This window comes from Neovison vison, chromosome 12 (assembly GCF_020171115.1).
Source record: "Neovison vison isolate M4711 chromosome 12, ASM_NN_V1, whole genome shotgun sequence".
In the NCBI taxonomy this organism is placed as follows: Eukaryota; Metazoa; Chordata; class Mammalia; order Carnivora; family Mustelidae; genus Neogale; species Neogale vison.
Window position 1 is genome coordinate 84595043 of NC_058102.1, and position 25565 is coordinate 84620607.

A 25565-nucleotide genomic window follows, 5' to 3' on the forward strand; every position below is an offset into this window, starting at 1 on the left:
CTGGCATGATTAGGGAGGCTGAGAAGTCTCATGCTCTACTGTCTGCAAGCTGGGCACCCAGAAAATCCAGTGGTGTAATTCTAGTCCAAACTTAAAAGCCTAAGAACCAGAGGAGCCAGTGGTGTAAGTTCCAATCTAAGTCTGAAGGCCCAAGAACAGGAGCACCAATGTCTGAGGGCAGGAGATGGATGTCAAGCAGAGAATGCAAATTCACCCTGCCAATGCAGTTCTGTTGTATTTGGGCCCTCAACAGATTGGATGATAACCACCCACATTGGTGAGGGCACTCTTCTTTACTCACACCATTGATTCAAATTCTTCTGGAAATACCCTCAAAGACACACCCAGAAATAATCATTTTGGCCAGACACCTGCTCTGCTCCAAATACACTTCACTTGCTATCTTCTCAGATGAAACCAAGATCCCTCTCTCAGAATATTTTGCAAAGGGCTGATAAGTAGGAGCCTGTGCATCAAACTCTTTTCCCCCAGCTTCCATTTTTGTGATCCTTTATTTGCTTTGAAGTCCAGGCAAATACTTGAATTTAACTGAAATGCAATTTCTCCAAGTGTTCTAGGCCTATCAAAATCTATCTTCTTTAGAGATAATTTTCTTCTATTTCCTGAGCAGAATCACACAGCTTTTTTTCTACTCTAAGGCACTCTTTTGTTGCTTCAGCATCCTCTGCAGAGCTGCCTTCAACTCCTGGTTCTTGAGGCTGTAGATGGGGGCGGGGTTCAGCAAGGATGTGATCACACTGTACGGGATGGAGATCACTCAGTCCAATACTGAGCCTGAGGTGGGACTGATGTACCTGAATAGAGCTGTCCCATAGAACAAGAGCACCACAGTGAGGTGGGAGGAATGGGTAGAGAAGGCTTTGGCTCAGCCATTACAGGAGCGGATGTTCAGAATGGCAGAAATGATTATGGAGTAAGAGAAGAGGATCAGAGGAAATGTCAGCAGTCCTAGAAATACACATGACACTGCTAGAAGAATCTGATTGACAATGGGATCAGTACAAGACAGAGGAAAGAGTGGAGGTAGCTCACAGCTGAAATGGGGGATGATGTTGGGACTCACAGAAACGTAACTTATGGATGAAGAGACTATTCATCAAGGAAATCAGAAATCCCATTGTCCAAGCTATGCTCACAATCACAATACAGAGAGGTCTGTTTATGACCATGGTGTAGACCAGAGGGTGGCAGATGGCAGCATAGTGGTCATAGGCCATGGCAGAAGGCAGATAAAATTCTGTTCCCCCAGAGAGAGTGAAAAAGAAGTTCTTTTCTTTTCCAAGATTCTTTTCTTCTGAGATAGGAAGTTCTGCAGCATTTTGGGCCCAGTGACTGAGGAGAAACTGAGATCCAGGAAGGATAGGTGTCTGAGGAAGAAGTTCATGAGTGTGTGGAAGCAAGAATCAACCATGATCACCGGGATCATCACCAGATTCCCCAGCAAAGTCAAGAAAGTAAATCCCCAGGAACAGCACAAAGAGCATGGTCTGGATCTGGGGGTCACTAGACAATCCCAGAAGGACAAACTCAGTAATTATACTGACATTTTTCAAGGTTGCTTAGAGATTCAGTCCCTTTAAAGAAATGAATGATTTTTCCACTGGGAAGACATTGATCTGAGTCTTTCTCAGTGAACAGGGGTTTTCTACTCACAGACAATATACCTCCTCACCTATGGACCAAAGCGGGAAACTCAGGATAAGGAAGTATCTTTTCAAATACAATTTCTTCACTTGCCCTTCTTTTCTAACTAGTAGCACTGTCTTCTCATGATCGCTATACCTTCATCACTCTTTTAATAAAAATACCATGCATGTGTAAGTCAGGTATGTCCTGGAATCAAAAGGGAAAAGAGCACCAGTGGTTAAGCCTGGAAAACCTTTTATGGTTAAAGACTAGGAGGTCCATGGACAAGTGATTCCTCTTCAGAATAGTAAGGTCATAGACTCACAGTAAGGGAGGGTGGTGTCATAGTGGACTTTAAAGCCTTTATTTTACACATGGGCAGAATGCATTGCCTAAGGTCTCATAGCAAAATGATGTTGGGTTGGTACTAGACCAGATATTTCAACTAGTGTGGTATGCTCCCAATGCACTACACTTGGTGTTTTGATTTGAATGTTACAAGTTGAGTTTTGTGTGGTTCTGGGGTCATAAGAAAATTTTCAAGTAGGGAGTTCACCTAAAATATATTTCAATATTTCTTGGCTCTAGTACTTAGACAGTGGTCTCTACAGTTGTATGTCAGCTGCTGTTGAAGTGGAAAAAGAACTAGTCTTAAAGTAGTAATCTTAGTTTGAGTCTCAGCTCTAACATCTAATAGCATCATCTGGTTAAAAGTTACTGTTTCTTTAAGCCTTACTGTATTCATCTGTGATATTGAGTAAATGAAACAAATACTTTTGTAAACCATATAGCTTATTACATGCTGTGCAAAAATCAAACTTTTGTTTGTAAGAATAAAGATTGATACAGAGTACTGAGAAATAGTAAAGATGTCCTTATTGGGTAGTATGCTTATGGCCTTTTTTCTCTTCTTTTTTTAAAATTTAATTTTATTTTACCAGAGTTCTAAGATTCATTGTTTATGCACCACACCCAGTGCTCCATGCAATATGTGCCCTCCTTAACACTAACCACCAGGCTCACCCATCCCCCCACCTCCTTCCCTTCCAAAACCCTCAGTTTGTTTTTCAGAGTCCACAGTCTCTCATGGTTCATCTCCCCCTCCGAGTTCCCGCATTTCACTTTTCCTTTCCTTCTTTTAATATCCTCCATGTTATTCCCTATGGCCTTTTTTCTTTTAAGACATTTTTCTAATGTTGTAAAATTATTTTTCCACTGCATATTTCTCTTTTTGTAAAGAAATGACTTGGAGAATTTCAGGAAACTCTCAACCTAACTTTGTTATCTCCAGGGAGGATGGCAGAGAGAAAACTGGATTGAAGTGAGAGAGAAGACCGAGGGCAAAGGAAGCTGAACTCCTAAAGAGCGAATTGTTTTGCGGTCTCTTCCACATCACTGCTGGGCATCTCGGTAGTTTGGTTCTGCTTGGGTAAATGGACTGAAACGGTACCCCCTTGAAATCCCTCATACCTTGGATGCCAGAACACTACCAGGGCTGTGTTTTTAAAGTCTGTTGAATGGAACTGTATATATTCCATTGTAGTGCCTTAGGGACCACTCTAAGTGTTGCGGTGGTAAGGAATTAGAAGCACCTTTGGGCATCTGTCTCAATTGCCTCATTTCTCCTTTCATTTATTTATCATACTTGATTTGGTAGTAGGATTTCACTGAAGCAAAGGGTTCTATTACAAAAAGCTGTCTAAAACACAGTGAACTAGGGATTCCATTGACAGAAGCACTAGGAATCTCTCACTCTCTATTCTTCACCTTTTTCATTTTTAATCCCCTGGGGAAACTTTCCTACTCTTCATCTGGCTTTGTAGCCATTAACACATTCCCATTTAAAATAAAAGCCTAATGTGTGGTGTGTGTGTGTGTGTGTGTGTGTGTGTGTGTGTGTCCAGAACCTGATACGTAAAGAAAGAGAACAGAAAGACCCCACATGGACAAAGGGCAGAAGACATACTTACAGCTCAGCTCTAATGAGAAGTAGCTATGTCTTATTTTGAGAAAGATACTACCCTAATCTAGGTCCTGTGTAAACTAGAGGGGTTTGGGCCAGAGGTCTGTCTACTAGATCTTCCCCAGATACATATACCAGCGTGCCTCTAAGGCTTTCACCAACTTTACTGAGCAGGACTGCTTTTGGTCCGATGTAACATCTGGTTTTCCAGCCAGGCTGCCTTGCCACAGGACACTGTTGCTGGAAGGAGATGTAGTTCCAACAGCTTGAGATGAGAGACCTCCAGCCAGGTCCCATGAAAAGTAGACTTTGTTTTCCAGCCAATAATATGAGAAGAGACAGATACAGACAGGTGTGGTTAAAAGCCAAAGTATTCTGATGCAGGTCTTTCTGGAGGTGACTCTTAAGACTTGGATTTTTCTCTTCTTTTTTCTCTGAGTACTGAGAAGAGCTCCTGGCCAGTTTGTGTGAGTTGTATTTCTTCTTTCTTTTATTTATTTATTTGACATAGAGAGAGAGATCACAGTTAGGCAAATAGGCAGGCAGGGTGGTGGGGGGGACACAGGCTCCCCACTGATCAGAGAGCCTTATGCGGGTCTCGATCCCAGAACCCTGAGATCATGACCCGAGCCAAAGGCAGAGACCTAACCCACTGAGCCATGCAGGCACCCTGTATTTCTTCTTTCATTAAATCTCTGGGATCTTGTGCCAGGCAGGCCCTGGGAAGGTAATGAGAAGAGCTGCTGGAGAGTCAGGAATTGTTCACTGCTCATGGGGAAGGGAACATTAACCAGAGCCAAAGGTGTCACCAGTCATAGGACAAAGTGGCTACTAACATGGCTATTACCAAAAGAAGTCTGGCTGAAAGTATAGAAGTGCAGAAAGTTTCTGGTCACAAATTGCTTTACTAACTAAGAAGCAGGGGATCAGGAGGCTCTGTAAAGGATTTGTCTTGTCTCTGACAGCTCTTGGATTTTGAATGTGAAAATGTGCACAACACAAATAACCAGGTCTATACAATTTAAAAGTTCATTATTCCTATAAAGACACTCCTTTCTCAACCCTTGCTTCTCCAGCTTTCAGCTTAGGCTCTTGCCTCCTATTTCATTGAGAAAATGTTCCTTTCTCTAATTTTATTGTATTGCTCTCTATGGGGCTTTAGCACTGTTATTGCTAAAGTCATTCCCATTTGAAAACATAGTGGGCAGAATTAATATCCCTTACTCCTCCAGAAGGAGTCAGCTTCCTTAGGGCCAGTGCTGTAGCAGGAAAGGACCTACTCTGCTAAGGAAACAGGTGGTGAGTATAGTCAGAAGAAAAGATGAAATGAAAACTTTGGCTTACCTCTACAAACTAGATTTTACTCCTCTGTAACAGGGAATGAAAGAGAAGGTAACTGGAATATATAAGAAAGCATATAAGACATCAGACTGGTGGAGTTCCCAAGAACTTCTTTATCTTTTTTTTTCTCTTTATAGTCAGTTTTTCTTTTTGGGGGGGTAGGAGTATACTCTACACTGTAGTCTCCTTGTCATTCACTTCTCAGCCCACCATCATACCTTTTTTTCTGTTAACTCTATTGGGGACAATTTACCTACTATATTCAGAATCCCACAAGAGAAATAAAGACTGTGGTTGATTGGTGAACACTGGTGGACTCAGTGAAGGCTTTGCCTTGACCCCCAGAAGACCGGATGCCCAGGATATTCTGGACTAGGAAAAGAGGCTTAGGGATACTATATGAGCCCCACATATGGAAATGGCCTCACAAAACTTACCTGTTAACAGTAAGCTCCATATTGGATGAAGGAGGAGTGGAGGCAGCTCAGAATTGAAGAGAGGCTAATGGACCTACAGAAGGGGAAGTTGAATGTAGCAGTCAGCCTAGGCCAAGTTATGCTATGATAACAAGTGACCCCAAATTTCAGTGGCTAACAACAATAATGATTCACTTCTGATGCTACATGTCTATTAAGATGGCAGTGCTTTTGTTAGTACATAGTCTTTACTCCAGGATTTAGCCTTATGGAGCAGCCTTTATTTTATTTTTTATCTTTTGTATTTTGTGGTTGTATTTAATATGATTTATGGGATGTTCAAAAAGAAGTACATGAAATCTATGCAACTGTTTGAGAAACAATTGTAAAATCTTGAGGGGTTATGTTTCATAATATCTTTATAAGAATAGCTAAGTTACTCTTTTTTTAAGTTTTCTTTTTTAAGATTTATTTATTTATTTGACAGAAAGAGACAGAGCGAGAGAGGGAACACAAGCTGGTGGAGTGGGAGAGGCAGAAGCAGACTTCCCATTGAGCAGGAAGCCTGATGCAGGGCTCGATCCCAGGACCCTGAGATCTGGTACTCATCACAACTATACTGCTATACTATATATATATATATATATATATATATATATATTATACTGCTTGAATATATATATATTATACTGAATATATATATATTATACTGCTTGAAGCAATCTACACATTTAATGCAACCCCTAACAAAATACGAACAGCCTTTTTAAAAAAGATTTTATTTATTTGAGAGAGAATGAGTGAGAGAGAGCATGAGGGAGGAGAAGGTCAGAGGGATAAGCAGACTCCCCAAGGAGCTGGGAGCCCAATGCAGGACTCGATCCCCAAAGTCCAGGATCATGACCTGAGCCGAAGGCAGTTGTTCAACCAACTGAGCTACCCAGGCACCCCGACCAACAGCATTTTTCACAGAGCTAGAACAAACAATCCTAAAATTTGTATGGAACCACAAAAGAGCCCCTGAAAAGCCAAAGCAAACTTGAAAATGAAAAGCAAAGCCAGAGGCATCACAATAATTTATTTTTGCTTTTGTTTTCTTTGCCTCGGGAGACATGTTGAAAGAAGTTGCTATGGCTGTTGTCAAAGAAGTTACTGCCTGTGTTCTTCTCTAGGATTCTTATGGTTTCAGGTCTCACATTTAGGTGTGATTCATTTTGAATTTATTTTGTGTATGGTGTAAGAAAGTGATCCAGTTTCATTATTTTGCATTTAGTTGTCCAGTTTTCCCAACACCATTTGTTGAAGATCTTTTCCCACTGGATATTCTTTCCTGCTTTGTCTAAAATTAATCGACCATATAGTTGTGGGTTCATTTCTGGGTTTTTTAATTCTGTTCTACTGATCAATGTGTCTATTTTTGTGCCAGTACCATACTGCCTTATCACTTCAGCTTTGTAATATAATTTGGAGTCCAGAATTGTGATGTCTCCAGCCATACTTTTCTTTTTCAAGATTGCTTTGGTTATTTGGGGTCTTTGGTGGTTCCATATAATTTTTAGGACTTTTTGTTCTAGTTCTGTGAAAAATCCTTCAGTATTTTGATAGGAATTGCATTAAATGTTTAGATTACTTTGGGTAATATAGACATTCTAACAATATCTGTTCTTCCAAGCCATGAGCATGGAATATTTTTCCATTTCCTGTGTCACCTTCAATTTCTTTCATCAGTGTTTTTCTTTTAAACAATTTTAAAAAGATTTTTTTCCAATTTATTTATTTTTAGAAAAACAGTATTCATTATTTTTTCACCATACCCAGTGCTCCATGCAATCTTTGCCCTCTATAATACCCACCACCTGGTACCCCAACCTCCCACCCCCCCCCGCCACTTCAAACCCCTCAGATTGTTTTTCAGAGTCCATAGTCTCTCGTGGTTCACCTCCCTATCCAATTTACCCCAACTCCCTTCTCCTCTCTAACACCCCTTGTCCTCCATGCTATTTGTTATGCTCCACAAATAAGTGAAACCATATGATAATTGGCTCTCTCTGCTTGAGATTTTATGCATTTGTCAGTGAGAGAGAGAGAGAGAGAGAGAGAGAGAGATAACAATCAGGGGAGCAGCAGGCAGAGGGAAAGGGAGAAGCAGGCTCTTTGCTGAGCAGGAAGCATGATGCAGGTCTTGATCCCAGGACCCCAGGATCATGACCTGAGCCAAAGGCAGATGCTTAATGGATGGGCTACCCAGGCATGCTTTCATCAGTGTTTCATAGTTTTCAGAGTAGAGAACGTTCACCTCTTTGGTTAGGTTTATTCCTAGGTATCTTATGGATTTTGGTACCATTGTAAATGGGATAGATTCCTCATTTTCTCTTTCTGCTGCTTCATTATTGGTGTACAGAAATGCAACAGACTTTTTATGTTGATTTTGTATTCTGCAAATTCACTGAATTAGTTTATCAGTTCTAGCAGTTTTTTGGTGGTCTTTCAGGTTTTCTATATAGAGTATCACATCATCTGCAAATAGTAAAAGTTTGACTTCTTCCTTGTCAATTTGGATGTCTTTTCTTTCTTTCTTTCTTTTTTTTGGGGGGGGGTCTATTATTGCTGTGGCTAGAACCTCCAGTATTATGTTAAACAACAGTGGTGAGAGTGTACATCCCTGTCTTTTTCCTGACTGCCTTCCTTAGTTTTCCCCAATTGAGGATGGTATTAGCTGTGGGTTTTTCAAATATGGCCTTTATTATATTGAGGTATATTCCTCTAAACCTACTTTGTTCAGGATTTTTATCGTGAAAGGATGTTGTACTTTGTCAAATGTTTTTCTGCATCTATTGAAATAATCATATGGTTCTTATCCTTTCTTATATTAATGTGGTCTATCATGTCAATTGATTTGCAAATATTGAGCCACACTTGCAACCCAGGAATAAATCCCAGTTGATTGTGGTGAATGATTTTTTTAAAATGTCTTGTTGGATTCAGTTTGGTAGCATTTAATAGAGAATTTTTACATACATGTTCCTCAGACATATTGGCCTGTAGTTCTCTTTTTTAGTGGAGCCTTTAACTAGTTTTTGTAACAAGTAATGCTGACCTCATAAAATGAATTTGGAAGTTACCCTTCCTTTCCTATTTTTTTATTTGGTAGAATTCACCTGTGAAGCCATCTGGCCCTGGACTTTTATTTGGTGGAAGTTTTTGATTACTGATTCAATCTCTTTGTTGGTTATCAGTCTATTCAAGTTTTCTATTTCTTCGTGTTTCAGTTTTGGTAGTTTACATGTTTCCAGAAATTTATCCATTTCTTCCTGATTGAGCAATTTGTTTTGGTGTATAGTTTTTCATAATCTTCTCTTATAATTGCATTTCTCTGATTTGTGATTTTATTTATTTGGGTCATTTTTCTTTTTGACAAGTCTGGTTAGAGGTTTATCAATTTTATTGATAAATTTTATTAATCTTTTCAAAGAACCAGATTGATCTGTTCTATTGTTGTTTTATTTTGTTTTTTCAGTTTGTCATTTATTTCTGCCCTGATCTTTATTATTTCCTTCCTTCTGCTAGCTTAAGGCTTTTTTTGTTGTCCTTTTTAGTTCCTTTAGCTGTAAGGTTAGGTTGTTTATTTGAGGTATTTCCTGCTTCTTGAGGTAGGCCTGTATTGCTATATACTTCCTTCTCAGGACAACTTTTGCTACATCCCAAAGGTTTTCATTTTCGTTTGTTTCCATGTATACTTTTAATTTCTTCTTTGATTTCTTGGTTGACCCATACATTCTTTAGTAGCATGTTGTTTAACATCCATGTATTTGTGGTCTTTCCAAATGTTTTCTTGTGGTAGATTTCAAGTTTCATAACATTGTGGTCAAAAAAGGTGCATGGTATGATTTCAATCTTTCTGTATTGTTGAGGTCTGATTTGTAACCTCATATATGATCTATTCTGGAGAATGTCCCAAGTGCAGTTGAAAAGAATGTATATTCTGCTGTTTTAGGATGGAATGTATTGAATATATCTGTTAAGTCCATCTGGCCCCATATATCATTCAAAAACATTGTTCTATGTGTATTTTCTGTTTAGGTGATATGCCCATTTGGTGTAAGTGGGGGTTAACATCCCCTAACATTGTATTATTATCAATGAGTTGCTTTATATTTGTTATAATTTTTTTATATATTTGGGTGCTCCCATGTTGGGTGCATAAATATTTACAATTGTTGTATGTTCTTGCTGGATTGTCCTTTTTAATATGATATAGTGACCTTCTTTGCAAGAGACTCATTTTAGACCTAAAGACACCTGCAGATTGAAAGTGAGGGGATAGGGAAACATTTATCAAGAAAATGGATGTCAGGGTGACTGGGTGGCTCAGTGGGTTAAAGCCTCTGCCTTCAGCTCAGGTCATGATCCAAGCATCCTGGGATCAAGCCCCTCATTGGGCTTTCTGCTCATCAGGGAGCCTGATTCCCCCCTCTATCTCTCTGCCTTCCTCTCTGCCTACTTGTGATCTCTGTTGTCAAATAAATAAATAAAATCTTTGGCTAAAAAAAAAAAAAGAAAAGAAAATGGATGTCAAAAGAAAGCTGGAGTAGCAATACTTATATTGGACAAACTAGACTTTTATTTAAAAGTTTTTACTTATTTAAGTAATCTCTACACCAACAAAGGACTCGAATTCATGATCCCGAGATCAAGAGGTGCACACTCCTCTGACTGAGTAGGCCAGGTGCCCCAAACAAGATTAAAACAAAGATGATAACAAGAGACAAAAATTTTATATCTTGTCATCATTGGTTGAAATTAAGTGTCTTCTCACAAGGAAAACTCCAGGCTCAATGGCTTTACCAGTGAATATTCAAAACTTTTAAAGAAGTAGTGATACCAGTATTACCAAACTCTTCTGGAGACTGAAAATAAGGAATACTTCCCAACTTGTCTTATGAGGCCAAAATAACTTTTCCAAAACTGACAAAATTATTATAAGAAAGGAATATTACAGTGGTGCCTGGGTGGCTTCATCAGTTAAACGTCTGCCTTTGGGTCAGGTCATGATCCTAGGGTTCTGGGATTGAGCCCCTCATTGGGCTCCCTGCTCAGTGGGGAGTCTACCTCTCCCTCTCCCTCTGTCTCTGTCCCCCTACCTTATGCCCACTCTCTCCCTCTTTCTGTCAAATAAATAAAAAAGGAATATTACAGGCCAGTCTCTCTAATGATCCTAGATGTAAAATCCCTAAAGCAAAATGTTAACAAATCTAATCCAGTAATATAAAAATTATAATTCAATATTACTAAGTTGAATTTGTAAAGAAATTGGTTTAACATCTGAAAAATCAATCAGAATAAAGGAAAAAATAATAAGATAGTATCAATAGTTGCAGAAAAATTATTTGATAAAATATATCACCCTTTCACTTTTAAAACCTGTCAGAAAACTAAAGATAGAAGGGAATTTTCTCACTCTGATATGAATGTCCTCAAAATCTACAGCAATCAAACTTAATGATGAAATGTTCAGAACTTTTTTTCTTAGACTGGGAATGAAACATGGATGTCTGCTGTTACAGCTTCAACATTATATCAGAGATACTAGCCAGTGCAATAGGCAAGAAAAAGAAATAAAAGGTGTAAGTGCTGTAAGCAACAAAAACTGCCATTTCCCAAGATAATGTGATTTTCTATATAAAAAGTCAAAAGAAGCTATAGATAAATTATTAGAATTAGTAAGTTATTTAGAAAGTTTGGCACTAATAGTATCAATACATAAAAATTAAATTTTTGTATTTTTATAAATAAGCAAACTTTCATGGTTCACCTCCCCTTCCAATTCACCCAAATTCCCTACTCCTCTCTAACGCCCCTTGTCCTCCATGCTATTTGTTATGCTCCACAAATAAGTGAAACCATATGATAATTGACTTTCTCTGTTTGACTTATTTCACTCAGCATGATCACCATGAGAGACTATGGACTCTGAAAAACAGTCTGAGGGGTTTGAAGTGGCGGGGGGGTGGGAGGTTGGGGTACCAAGTGGTGGGTATTATAGAGGGCACGGCTTGCATGGAGCACTGGGTGTGGTGAAAAAAATAATGAATACTGTTTTTCTGAAAATAAATAAATTGGAAAAAAAAGACAAAAAAAATAAGCAAACTTTCCAAAATGAAATAAAAATGCCATTTTTAATCACATCAGCAAACACTGAATACTTAAAATGTATCTAACATAATACTCCATAGTGTATATGGACCACATCTTCCTTATCCATTCATCCGTTGAAGGGCATCTTGGTTCTTTCCACAGTTCGGCGACCGTGGCCATTGCTGCTATAAACATTGGGGTACACATGGCCCTTCTTTTCACGACATCTGTATCTTTGGGGTAAATACCCAGGAGTGCAATGGCAGGGTCATAGGGAAGCTCTATTTTTAATTTCTTGAGGAATCTCCACACTGTTCTCCAAAGAGGCTGCACCAACTTGCATTCCCACCAACAGTGGAAGAGGGTTCCCCTTTCTCCACATCCCCTCCAACACATGTTGTTTCCTGTCTTGCTAATTTTGGTCATTCTAACTGGTGTAAGGTGATATCTCAATGTAGTTTTAATTTGAATCTCCCTGATGGCTAGTGATGATGAACATTTTTTCATGTGTCTGATAGCCATTTGTATGACTTCATGGGAGAAGTGTCTGTCCATATCTTCTGCCCATTTTTTGATATGATTGTCTGTTTTGTGTGTGTTGAGTTTGAGAAGTTCTTTATAGATCCTGGATATCAACCTTTTGTCTGTACTGTCATTTGCAAATATCTTCTCCCATTCCGTGGGTTGCCTCTTTGTTTTTTTGATTGTTTCCTTTGCTGTGCAGAAGCTTTTGATTTTGATGAAGTCCCAAAAGTTCATCTTTGCTTTTGTTTCCTTTGCCTTTGGAGACATTTCTTGAAAGAAGTTGCTGTGGCTGATATCGAAGAGATTACTGCCTATGTTCTCCTCTAGGATTCTGATGGATTCCTGTCTCACATTGATGTCTTTTATCCATTTTGAGTTTATCTTTGTGTACGGTGTAAGAGAATGGTCGAGTTTCATTCTTCTACATATAGCTGCCCAGTTTTCCCAGCACCATTTATTGAAGAGACTGTCTTTTTTCCACTGTATGGTGTATTATGCCTCCATCAGAAAGGACGAATACCCAACTTTTGTAGCCACATGGACAGGACTGGAAGAGATTATGCTGAGAGAAATAAGTCAAGCAGAGAGAGTCAATTATCATATGGTTTCACTTATTTGTGGAGCATAACAAATAGCATGGAGGACATGGGGAGATAGAGAGGAGAAGGGAGTTGGGGGAAATTGGAAGGGGAGGTGAACCATGAGAGACTATCGACTCTGAAAAAGAATCTGAGGGTTTTGAAGGGGCGGGGGGTGGGAGGCTGGGGTAACAGGTGGTGGGTATTATAGAGGGCATGGATTGCATGGAGCACTGGGTGTGGTGCAAAAATAATGAATACTGTTATGCTGAAAATAAAAAACAAATTTTAAAAAATGTATCTAACAAAGTACATTTAGCATCTTCACACAGAACATGACTTACACAAGTTCACATAGCTAGATGGTCTCAGAACTAAGAGCAGCCCAGGTGTTCTGATTTTACATTCAATTCTCTTTCCAGTGCTTCACACAAGACAATAAATATATGTGGATTTAAGGAGTTTTGGGTTGAGACTGGTATGAATGAGTGACCCCAATATTCCTTGATCCAATTTTCTATATGCCCTAAGGTTCTAAAACAGCTTCTGTGATAGTAAAATGAGCACTAGATTCAGTCAGAAAGTTTTTGCTGATTATGGCTGTGAAACCTAGTCAAGACCTAACCTTCTCAAACACAAAATGGGAATAAAAATGAAGTCATATGTGAGAGTAGTTTTTATAATCTAGGAAATGTTTTATAAAAGTTTTAAAAACTCTATTATGCAGAACACTGAAATGAAAAAGGACAAATTAAAAAAAATGTAATCTGTTGAGTGTCAAGTTTATACGTACTTTTCCCAATTAAATATTTTACCTATGCTGTTAAATTGTTTTTACTAAATGCATTTTTTTTTTTTAAAATAGGAAAGTACTTTCTGGTTCCCAGTCCCTCCTAGCCTGATTTCTAAGACTTTTTCATCTTTTTTTCTCTTCAGATGTTCTCCCTCTCCTGCCAGGATACACTAACTTACCACTTGCATTTTATATTGTACCCCATTGAGAAAAGCCTTAATTCCCTTCCTTTTTTCCTTCCTTCCCCCAAAGTCATTTCATACATTCTCCTTCCCACCCACACTTACTTAAGCCTACTCATAGGATAATAACTATTATTTATTTAATGCATAATTTATGCCAAGTACTGTAACAAGCTCTATATGTGCTCTTGGTATCATTTAATCCTTACAGAGCCTTGTAACATAGGTATTACTGACCCCGTTTCTGTGGGTCAGAAATATTAAGTGATGCAATCATGGGCCTTACAAAGTAAGTAGAGTTGGGACTCACTCAAGGCCCTCTGAGTCCAATTCCTACATGTTTCCTACTTTGCAACACTGCAGCAGTTTGCTTATAGGTAAGTCTTTCCTGATTTGGAGACTGTGCTTTCTCCTGGGGGAACATGGCAACTCAGACAGGAATTAGGTGGTTCTCAGAGTTTGGGCCATTGACTATGTCTGGAATTTCTCTTTACCCAGCATGTCTCAATACTCAATACAGGTATCAGTGATATGACTCTTGGAACAGAAATGGGGAATTCTGGGCCAGGTAAGATTCCAAGAAGAGAAAATTAAAGGAAAAGCTAAACTGAGCACTAAGAATAATTAAGGCTGAAAGAAGCAGAAATCTACAGAGGTTGGGCAATTAGTGTATCAGAGATGGCTCTTCTGGTTTTCCCTCGTTTCCCTACCTGAAGCATCTGAAGAAGTCTTGATGGTGACACATCAACTTACTGTCAACATGACAGATTAGGATTTACTCATTCAAAGAGGAATTCTCTTGTTCTCTTTCCTAAAAACAGCAGCCAAAAAATCTTCCACACCCTTCATTACACTCTCCCAACAGCTACTTTTGCTATGTTTTGATCCCATCTGGAGGCAGGCACTGACCTCAAGGAACCTTAGAAATCCCTAGGATCCTAGACTCTACTACAAGTTTTCTGGAGTCTTTTCTGGAGGCTAGTCAAGTATGTGGCATTTTCCCATCTCCACCCACCTGTTCTATAGTCACTACAGCTCTTCATTTACTGTTTACTTTTTTCTTCAATGAAAAAAAAATTAACTAATGAAATAGCTTTGAAAACAAGTGACTTATGGAGTCTTTGAACAGAAGTAGGGAGAAAGACTCCCTCTTTGCTTTCTGTATTCATGATTGATTGATTGTCCAGATCCTGTGCATGAAGAAATAGAACACAAAATCCCAAATGTGCAAGTAGGTAAAGACCTCAGAGTTGCAGGACAATTACTACTTCATTTTGTGACTTGAGCCATAATCTTCCCCATCTTGGGTTCAATTTCTATTTCTAATAAGAAATTTAAAACTAGTCCCTATTCACATCCTTCTGGTTCAGTGTTTTTCTGAGCAGACCTGTCCTGGGCCCAAAATATACCCTGCAGTTTGAACCAGACTGTCTAAAACCTCCAAAGTAGGGCTCCAACATGTGAAAGAAACTCTAGCAGTAGGCATCTTCGGCAGAGGGCTCCAGATAGATTCAGCACAAAGCAGGCTTAGTTCCCAATCAATGCTAGGTCCAGAGTCAAATTAAAACTCAAAACAGCTCACTTCAAGATCACTTCTAGGAAAAGATCAAGTGTTCAGGCATCTAATTGATGCTTTTTTGAGTCTTTTGGTTTCAGCTAAAAGAATATGGTACACCTCTATCATTTTAGTCTTCTTTTATCTCCTCAGTGTTGAGGAGAGCTTAGGCCCAATTCACATGACTTATCTTTTTTCAACACCTTGTTGGCAATCTTGTGTCAGGTAGGCCCTGGAGAGGGATGTTGAGTAGGCATTCCTGGGAGCCAGGAACTGTTCACTGTTCACTGCTCAAAGGAGAAGCAGCAGTAGCCAGAACCAAAGAAGTCCTCTGTCCAGAGATGGACAAGCTAAAAATGTTGTGGCTGGAAGAGGACACAGGAGTGCAGAAGGCTCCTGGCTACAAACTGCTTTGCTGATAGGGGAACAGGGGATACATACATACATCCTGGTCAACTCCGGTGTATGAGACTCTACTGAGAGCCTCTTTAGTCTCTAATAGTCCCCACCCCCTCACTCTTTCTGCCCAAGCATATATAATCTTTCCCAGTGTGACTAGTTCAATGATTTCATTCTTTCCTGAAGTTACCTACTCCTTTAACCTGACACTCTTAACTGTCAGCTGATAATTCCCAGAGGAAATGTTCTATTCTTGCTACAGGTGATCTCTGACTTTCTAATCCCCACACATGGAGTTACTCTTTTTTTCTCCCCTTCAGTCTGAGGAAAAGTCCCTCTTTCATCTATGGTCAGTGCCTCTCTCTGCTCTGGATCACAGCCTGACCCTTCTTTTTGAGCATCTCCCTGAATTAACCATGATCTTTCTCTACTGTTGTCTCTCCTGTCCATGAAGACTTTGCACTCAATATATACATAAAAACGACATATTTTTTTTTATTATTATTTTTTTCCAATTTATTTATTTTCAGAAAAACATTATTCATTATTTTTTCACCACACCCAGTGCTCCATGCAAGCCATGCCCTCTATAATACCCACCACCTGGTACCCCAACCTCCCACCCCCCCGCCACTTCAAACCCCTCAGACTGTTTTTCAGAGTCCATAGTCTCTCATGGTTCACCTCCCCTTCCAATTTACCCAAATTCCCTACTCCTCTCTAACGCCCCTTGTCCTCCATGTTATTGGTTATGTTTATTCTATATATGTTATTTAAAATAAAACAAGGACAATTAGTAACCCTCTCTTCCATAAGTAGTCTTAAAGATTTAATGAAATTTACAGCCCTCCCATGAATAAAGAAGTCAATTCCTTTTAAAGGCTTCTATATGTAAAAACATAGATTTAGATGTTTTCCCATTTGGGACACAAAGGAAAGTACAAGTTAGTGAAAATTTTACTCTTAACCATCTATGTTTTTTTTCAAGGTGGATAATATAAATTATTAATATTATTATTATTATGTTATGTTAGACACCATACAGTACATCATTAGTTTTAAAGTAGTGTTCCATGATTCTTTATTTGCATAAAACACCCATGCTCCATTCAATCCATACACTCCTTAATACCCATCACTAGGCTCACTATCCCTTTACCCTCTCCCTTCTGAAACCCTCAGTTTATATCCTTGAGTCCATAGTCTAGTCTCTCATGATTCTTGCCCTCATCCTATTTCTCCCTCTTCATTTTCCCCTTCCTTCTCCTAATGCCCTCCATGCTATTTCTTATTTTCCAAAAATAAGTGAAACCATGTGATAATTGATTTTTTTCTGCTTGACTTATTTCACTCAGCATAATCCCTTCTAGTCCCATCCATGTGAATGCAAATATTGGGCGTTCATCCTTTCTGATGATTAATATTCCATTATGTATATGGATGACATCTTCTTTATCCATTCCTCTGTTGAAGGGAATCTTGGCTCTTCTTTTCACTACATCCCTACCCTTGGGATAAACACCCAGTAGTGCAACTGCAGGGTCACAGAGAAGTTCTGTCTTTAATTTCCTGAGGAATCTCCACACTGCTCTCCAAAGTGGCTGCACCATCTATGTTTTAATACAATGCTAAGATTGTGCCAATCCTTCAGAAAAGATATATATGGAACATACAACAGAGGTGCTATATTCTATGTAACATAGTATATACAACATAGTATATAACACCTCTGTTGTATCCCATAGTCAAGTACATTATTATTTCTATGATGAAATTTCTGAGTACTCCTTCTATGTGGGATTAAAAAGAGGTTACACATAGTCCCTTTTACATTTTTCCAGAGTTTGGTTTTTGGAAGAGAGACTGCATTATGTACTTAACAAACCCTTTAAAATCAGGTTGTAATTTTTATTTTTCAATTCAGCAGAGGTGATAAAAAAAAAAGAGAAGGGCAGAGAGAGGGAGAGAGAGAGAACGAGAGAGAGGGAGAGGGAGGGAAACACAATGGTCATGAATTTGGGCTCATAGTGCACAATTCCTGAGTGTCAATCCTGACTTCATCACTCACTGGCTAAGTAATCTTAGGTAAGTTCATTCTGTGCAACCCTCAATTTCTTCATTTATAAAAAGGGACCACCCCTTTTACCTTACAAGATTGCTGTAATGAATAAATAAGATTGTTTTAAAGTATACCAGAACTGTCCTGGCTAACAGCTTGATAAATGTTAGCTCTCACGTCTGTTTTTATGGCAAAAATAAAAGTAGAGAAGAAAGTGTGCAACAAAAATTATTGCAAAAGACATTCAAAATAAAGTAAACCATAATTTATGACCATAAGTGTAAAAATTACAGTAGTATTAAATATGTTTTTTTCCAATTTATTTATTTTTAGAAAAACAGTATTCATTATTTTTTCACCACACCCAGTGCTCCATGCAATCCGTGCCCTCTATAATACCCACCACCTGGTACCCCAACCTCCCACCCCCCCGCCACTTCAAACCCCTCAGATTGTTTTTCAGAGTCCATAGTCCCTCGTGGTTCACCTCCCTATCCAATTTACCCCAACTCCCTTCATGAAGTTTTAAGTATTCTCATTAAAAGACACAGGTTTAAGAAACAAAAATCTAATGATATCTGCTTAAAGATAAACTACATACAACAATATAATACAGAATTGTTAAAACTAAAGTGATAGACAAAGATATATATATATATATATATATATATATAAAATACATAAAAAGAAAGAATAAGTGTTTGCAAGCCAGGTTGTCTTGGGGCTCTCCACACTGAGGGTGGAAGCTGAAGTGCAAGCCAGTGTGTCTCAAGTGTTCAGTGTGTCTCAAGGAGTGGCTTGGCTAGGTTGAAGCTGAGGCTGGTACAAGGAGGAGTGTTCCAGGGCACTCTGCATGGCGGGTGCCCTTGTAGGTTTGCTGAAAGTGATGAAAGCATGGACCTGAGTTTCCCAGAGTACTCCAAGCAGGGGACACCCTGATGAGGCAGCAGGATCTGAAGCAATCAGCCAAGAATTTCCTGAGTGCTTGCACTGGAGGGTGGAATGTTTTGGGGGTGGGGGAAGTGCTCTGGCAAGCTTTCTGAAGCTAAAGTGGTGGTACCGTGTGCTAAGTGAAATAAATCAGACTGAGAAAGACGAATACCATATGGGGAATCTAAAAAAACACAAATGAATAAACAAAAAGCAGAATCAGAGAACAAGCAGATGGTTTCCAGAGGGGAGGTGGGTGGGGGAATGTGCAAAATGGATGAAAGGGAGTGGGAAATGCAGGTTTCCAGTTATGGAAGGAAAAAGTCACAGGATGAAAGACACAGCATAAGTAATGTAGTCAATGATACTGTAATAACTATGTACTGGGACAGATGGCTACACATGGTGAACACACGTGGTGAACATAGTATAATGTATAAACTTGTCGAATCACTATGTTGTACACCTGAAACAAATGTAACATTGTGTGTCAACTATGTCTAAATAAAAAAGTTAAAATGAAAGAGTAAGTGGAAATACTTATATCACAGAAACTGAAATTCAAATAAAAACCATTAAGCCAAAAAAGAGTTCCATTTTATAACAGGTATAATCCACAATAAAGACAAAGCTACCTTTTTATGCTACATAGTATAATTTCAAAATGAATGAAGCAAAAATGTGGAAATATAGCCAGAAGCACAATTATCATGACATATACATATATATACATATATATCATAACTATATAACAAATACATATCTATATCAAATACATATAACTATATATCAAAGTATACATAAAATATGTGCATATGTAGTTTTTAGTCTTTGATGGATGAAATGGAGAGAAAATCAACAATACTGCAGAAGATTTGAACATATAATCAGTAAGATAACACAAACTTGATCCTGAAACCCAAATAACAATCACTATTAATTATAATATATATGATCCATTCCCAAATACAAGTTAATTTGATTTAATTTTATGTTATTTGAAAAGCTGTATTATCCTTCAATAGGTTTTTGTATGAATGTAATGATCATTTAATTTGAGAAAATTTTATAATTTCTCCAATAAGAAGACATATGATAATCTTAGTAAGGGTTGGAAGTCTACTTTATAAAATTTGATACCTATTTTGATAGTATTTCTTTATTTTTTTTAAAAGATTTTGTTTATTTATTTGACAGAGATCACAAGTAGGCATAGAGGCAGGCAGAGAGAAAGAGGGGGAAGCAGGCTTCCTACTGAGCAGAGAGCCCAATGTGGGGCCTGATCCCAGGACCCTGAGATCATGACCTGAGCCAAAGTCAGAGGCTTAACCCACTGAGCCACCCAGGTGCCCCGACAGTATTTCTTTAAAACAAAAACAGATAGCTAGCTAATGTGAAAAAATATGGGTCACAAACTGATATCTAATATACTACTTATTGTGAATTGCCAGATACATTTTTATTTTTCAAAAGATTTTATTTATTTATTTATTTATGGGGGACAGAGAGGGAGAGAGAGAGAGAAAGGAAGAGCAGAGGGAAAGGGACAAGCAGATTTCCTGCTGAGCAGGGAGACTCATGTAGGGTTCCATCCCAGGACCCTGAGATCATGACCTGAACCGAAGTGAGATGCTTAACTAACTGAACCACTCAGGCACATGACAAGATGCATTTTTATTAGAATTAGGAACAAAACAAAAATGCCTGCTCAAACTATTACTTTTTTTACTATTATGGAATTATTGGTTTATGTTAAAATATATGGATAATAAATAAAAATTTTAAGGATGAGAAAAAGGATATTCAACTTGCATTTTTATAAAAATATATATCATATTAGGATTATTTAGGAGCAAAGAGAATCTCAGATCAGCTTAAGAAAATAAAAGAGGGGTTGTTGAGTTGGAATTGGAGTACTTTCAGATTGAAGGCAATCTTCATCTTTAGCTTCCTTTCTCTCTTTCTCTTTCTCATGGACATTATCCCTTTAATATTAAGTCTCTGACTTACCTCTTCTCTTTAGTCTCTTCAAGCTAAGAGAACCTGATTACCTTATTTAATCGCCATTTCAAATGGAGTATTACTATCAGTAGCTCCCAAATCTGGCATTCTTCTCTGGTCTAGTGGTCATGTCTGTATTTCCTTATGACATTTTTAGTAGCACGTTTTCACTCCAAAGACAGTGTAAAAAAAAACCCCAAAAAACAAAAAAACACTTGAATTCTATATCCTTGGATAAGGATAGGAGAGCTGATACTGGCATTTGATTTTAGCCCCTGAATTTGCATTCTGATCTATCATTGTGAAGATGCCAAGTTATCACCTAAAATGAAAGCAATGAAATTTGATGTCTTATTTGGTAATGGTAAAGCAGTATTGTTGCAGACCAAATCTCCTTTCCAAAAGTTAAAAAATTAAACAAAATGTAAATATATATATAAGCATACAGTTTTTTGAACATTGGAGTTATCAGAGATTTAGCAAAACAGCTGAAATTTGAAGGGTTAATATAATCAAAGGAAGGGAAATATTTGGTACTGCTTTCTGCTTTAAGGGATCTGTTGATTTTGAAAGCAAAAACAGAAGCAGAATGGCTAAGAAGCTGAGTAGTAAGCAGCATCTGAGAAGCTGACCAGAACTGCTGGCAGTTCTATAGGTCTGGGGAGACAAAAACTGGAACTCAGGACTACCAAAAAAGAGGGGATCTGATAAACACTTGAAATTTTTAGTTGGGACCTCCAAGGAGCTATACACCCTAGGGGTAAGGGTAAACTGAAAATAGACCAATTCTCATGAAAGATTGTCAGGATTAAGGTTATCTTTCATCTTCTTCACTATATCCTCTCTGAAGGAAGAAGACACCTATAGGTTAAAATGATTTCTATAGTTTGTTACATAAAATCAATTCATATATTTTTATACATCTCTCAATATATGCCAAAGGCAATACCACATGATTGGAAAGCAGGATCCAGATATTGAAGTGATCAGAATGGATTCCCATGTTGCTAACTAAGAAGTTTAAGAAATTTGATGACAGGAGTACCTGGATAGCTCAGTAGGTTAAGCTGCTGCATTTGGCACAGGTCATGATTTCAGGGTCCTGGCATTGAGCTCTGCATCAGGCTCCTGCTCAGGGAAGAGTCTGCTCTTCTCTTTTCCTCTCCCTCTGTGCATTCTCTCTCTCTCTCTCTCAAATAAGTAAATAAGTAAATAAAATATTTTTAAATAAATAAATAAATAAATAAACTTTTTAAAAAGGAGTTTGAGGACAAAATATGTAGACCTTTTCAGGATAAACTGGAACCTATTTAAAAAAGAATCATAGTAGATTTTTAGAAGTGAAAAAAAAATAGTTCAACTTAAGAACTTAATGGATGTATGTAACAACATATCAAGCATAACAGAAGTTTGAAGAAGATGGGTCAGAAGAAAGCATCCAGACTGATGCACTGAGAAAAATAGGATAGAAGATATAGAGAAGAGCATAAAAAGCATGTAGGTAATGGTGAAAATATAATGCACAAGTAATTGAAACCACAGGAGAGGGAAGAGAGAATAGACGAAGACAATATTTGAAGAAAATTATCCCAAACTGACCAAAGCTGCCATCGAGCTCCTGATTGAACTATAGCTCCAAGGTCATAATGAAATATGAAATAGCTTTTAAAGAGAAAAATAATAGGAAAACCTAGGGGAAAATATATATATGTGTGTGTATATATATATATATATAACCTTCTAATTAGCAATATTAAATTTACAGCTAACTTCTTAATGGAAGCTGAAAGACAAAATCACGAGGAACTGTCAAGAGCTCTATGGCCAGGGAGTCAAGATGGCGGAGAAGTAGCAGGCTGAGACTACTTCAGCTAGCAGGAGATCAGCTAGTTAGCTTATCTAAAGATTGCAAACACCTGCAAATCCATCGGCAGATTGAAGAGAAGAACAGCAATTCTAGAAACAGAAAAACAACCACTTTCTGAAAGGTAGGACCGGCGGAGAAGTGAATCCAAAGCGACGGAAAGATAGACCTTGGGGGGAGGGGCCGGCTCCTGGCAAGCGGCGGAGCAACGGAGCACAAAATCAGGACTTTTAAAAGTCTGTTCCACTGAGGGACATCGCTCCAGAGGCTAAACCAGGGCGAAGCCCACACGGGGTCAGCATGGCCTCAGGTCCCGCAGGGTCACAGAAGGATCGTGGGTGTCTGAGTGTCGCAGAGCTTGCGGGTATTGGAACGGGGAAGCCGGCTACAGAGACAGAGCCGACAGTAAGCTCACAGCTCGGGGTTACCTTGAACCAGTTGCAGGCTCGGTGAGCTCGGAGCGCGGCCGAAGGTCAGGCAGACGGGAGTTACTGGGCGCTGTTCTCTGAGGGCGCACTGAGAAGTGGGGCTCCCGGGCTCTCGGCTCCTCCGGGCCAGAGACCAGGAGGCCACCATTTGTATTCCCGTCCTCCAGAACTCTACGGAAAGCTCAGGGAACAAAAGCTCCTGAAAGCAAACCCGAGTGGATTACTCAGCCCGGCCCCTGGTAAGGGCGGTGCAATTCCGCCTGGGGCAAAGACACTTGAGAATCACTACAACAGGTCCCTCCCCCAGAAGATCAACAAAAAATCCAGCCAAGACCAAGTTCACCTACTAAGGAGTGCAGTTACAATACTAAGGAGAGCAACAGAATTCCAGAGGAGGAGAAAGCAAAGCACGGAACTCACGGTTTTCTCCCTGTGATTTTGTAGTCTTGCAGTTAATTTAATTTTTTTTCTTTTTCATTTTTTTTCTCTTCTTCTGCTAAATTTTTTTTAACTTTTACCCTTTTCTTTTTTAACGTTTTTTAACTAGTTTATCTAATATATATATTTTTTCTTTTTTATACTTTTCTTTATTCGTTTTCTTTTTTTAATTCTATTCTTTTCTTTTTTTTTCTTTTTCTTTCTTTCTTTCTGAACTACTTTTTATCCCCTTTCTTGCCCCTCACGATTTGGGATCTCTTCTGATTTGGTTAAAGCATATTTTCCTGGGGTTGTTGCCACCCTTTTAGTATTTTACTTGCTCCTTCATATACTCTTATCTGGACAAAATGACAAGGCAGAAAAATTCACCACAAAAAAAAGAACAAGAGGCAGTACCGAAGGCTAGGGACCTAATCAATACAGACATTGGGAATATGTCAGATCTAGAGTTCAGAATGACAATTCTCAAGGTTCTAGCTGGGCTCGAAAAAGGCATGGAAGATATTAGAGAAACCCTGTTGGGAGATATAAAATCCCTTTCTGGAGAAATAAAAGAACTAAAATCTAACCAAGTTGAAATAAAAAAAGCTATTAATGAGGTGCAATAAAAAATGGAGGCTCTCACGGCTAGGATAAATGACGCAGAAGAAAGAATTAGTGATATAGAAGACCAAATGACAGAGAATAAAGAAGCTGAGCAAAAGAGGGACAAACAGCTACTGAACCATGAGGGGAGAATTTGAGAGATAAGTGACACCATAAGACGAAACAACATTAGAATAATTGGGATTACAGAAGAAGAAGAAAGAGAGAGGAGAGCAGAAGGTATACTGGAGAGAATTATTGGGGAGAATTTCCCCAATATGGTAAAGGGAACAAGCATCAAAATTCAGGAGGTTCAGAAAACACCCCTCAAAATCAATAAGAATAGGCCCACATCCCGTCACCTAATAGTAAAATTTACAAGCCTTACTGATAAAGAGAAAATCCTGAAAGCAGCCCGGGAAAAGAAGTCTGTAACATACAATGGATAAAAATATTAGATTGGCAGCAGACTTATCCACAGAAACCTGGCAGGCCAGAAAGAGCTGGCATGATATATTCAGAGCACTAAATGAGAAAAACATGCAGCCAAGAATACTATATCCAGCTAGGCTATCATTGAAAATAGAAGGAGAAATTAAAAGCTTCCAGGACAAACAAAAACTGAAAGAATTTGCAAGCACCAAACCAGCTCTACAGGAAATATTGAAAGGGGTCCTCTAAGCAAAGAGAGAGCCTATAAGTGGTAGATCAGAAAGGAACAAAGACAATATACAGTAACAGTCACCTTAGAGGCAATATAATGGCACTAAATTCAAATCTCTCAATAGTTACCCTGAATGTTAATGGGCTAAATGCCCCAATCAAAAGAAACAGGGTATCAGAATGGATAAAAAAAAAACAAAACCCATCAATATGTTTCCTCCAAGAAACTCATTTTAAGCCCAAAGGCACCTCCAGATTTAAAGTGAGGGGGGGTGGAAAAGAATTTACCATGCTAATGGACATCAGAAGAAAATAGGAGTGGCAATCCTTAATATCAGATCAATTAGATTTTAAGCCAAAGACTATAATAAAAGATGAGAAAGGACACTATATCATACTCAAAGAGACTGTCCAACAAGAAGATCTAACAATTTTAAATATCTATGCCCCCAACGTGGGAGCAGCCAACTATATAAACCAATTAATAAAAAAATCAAAGAAACACATCAACAATAATAGAATAATAGTAGGGGACTTTAACACTTCCCTCACTGAAATGGACAGATCATCCAAGCAAAAGATCAACAAGGAAATAAAGGCCTTAAATGACACAGTGGACCAGATGGGCATCACAGATATATTCAGAACATTTCATCCCAAAGCAACAGAATACACATTCTTCTCTAGTGCACATGGAACAGTCTCCAGAATAGATCACATCCTCGGTCCTAAATCAGGACTCAACCCGTATCAAAAGATTGGGATCATTCCCTGCATATTTTCAGACCACAATGCTCTGAAGCTAGAACTCAACCACAAGAGGAAGTTTGGAAAGAACACAAATACATGGAGACTAAATAGCATCCTTCTAAAGAATGAATGGGTCAACCAGGAAATTAAAGAAGAATTGAAAAAAATCATGGAAACAAATGATAATGAAAATACAATGGTTCAAAATCTGTGGGACACAACAAAGGCAGTCCTGAGAGGAAAATATATAGCGGTACAAGCCTTTCTCAAGAACAAGAAAGGTCTCAGGTACACAACCTAACCCTACACCTAA

General features: G+C 38.5%; 1 pseudogene; it reads right to left on the reverse strand.

Annotated features, from left to right (window-relative positions):
- Nucleotides 1-648: 648 nt before the first annotated feature.
- Nucleotides 649-25565, reverse strand: part of LOC122890949 — a 43467-nt pseudogene continuing 18550 nt past the window's right edge.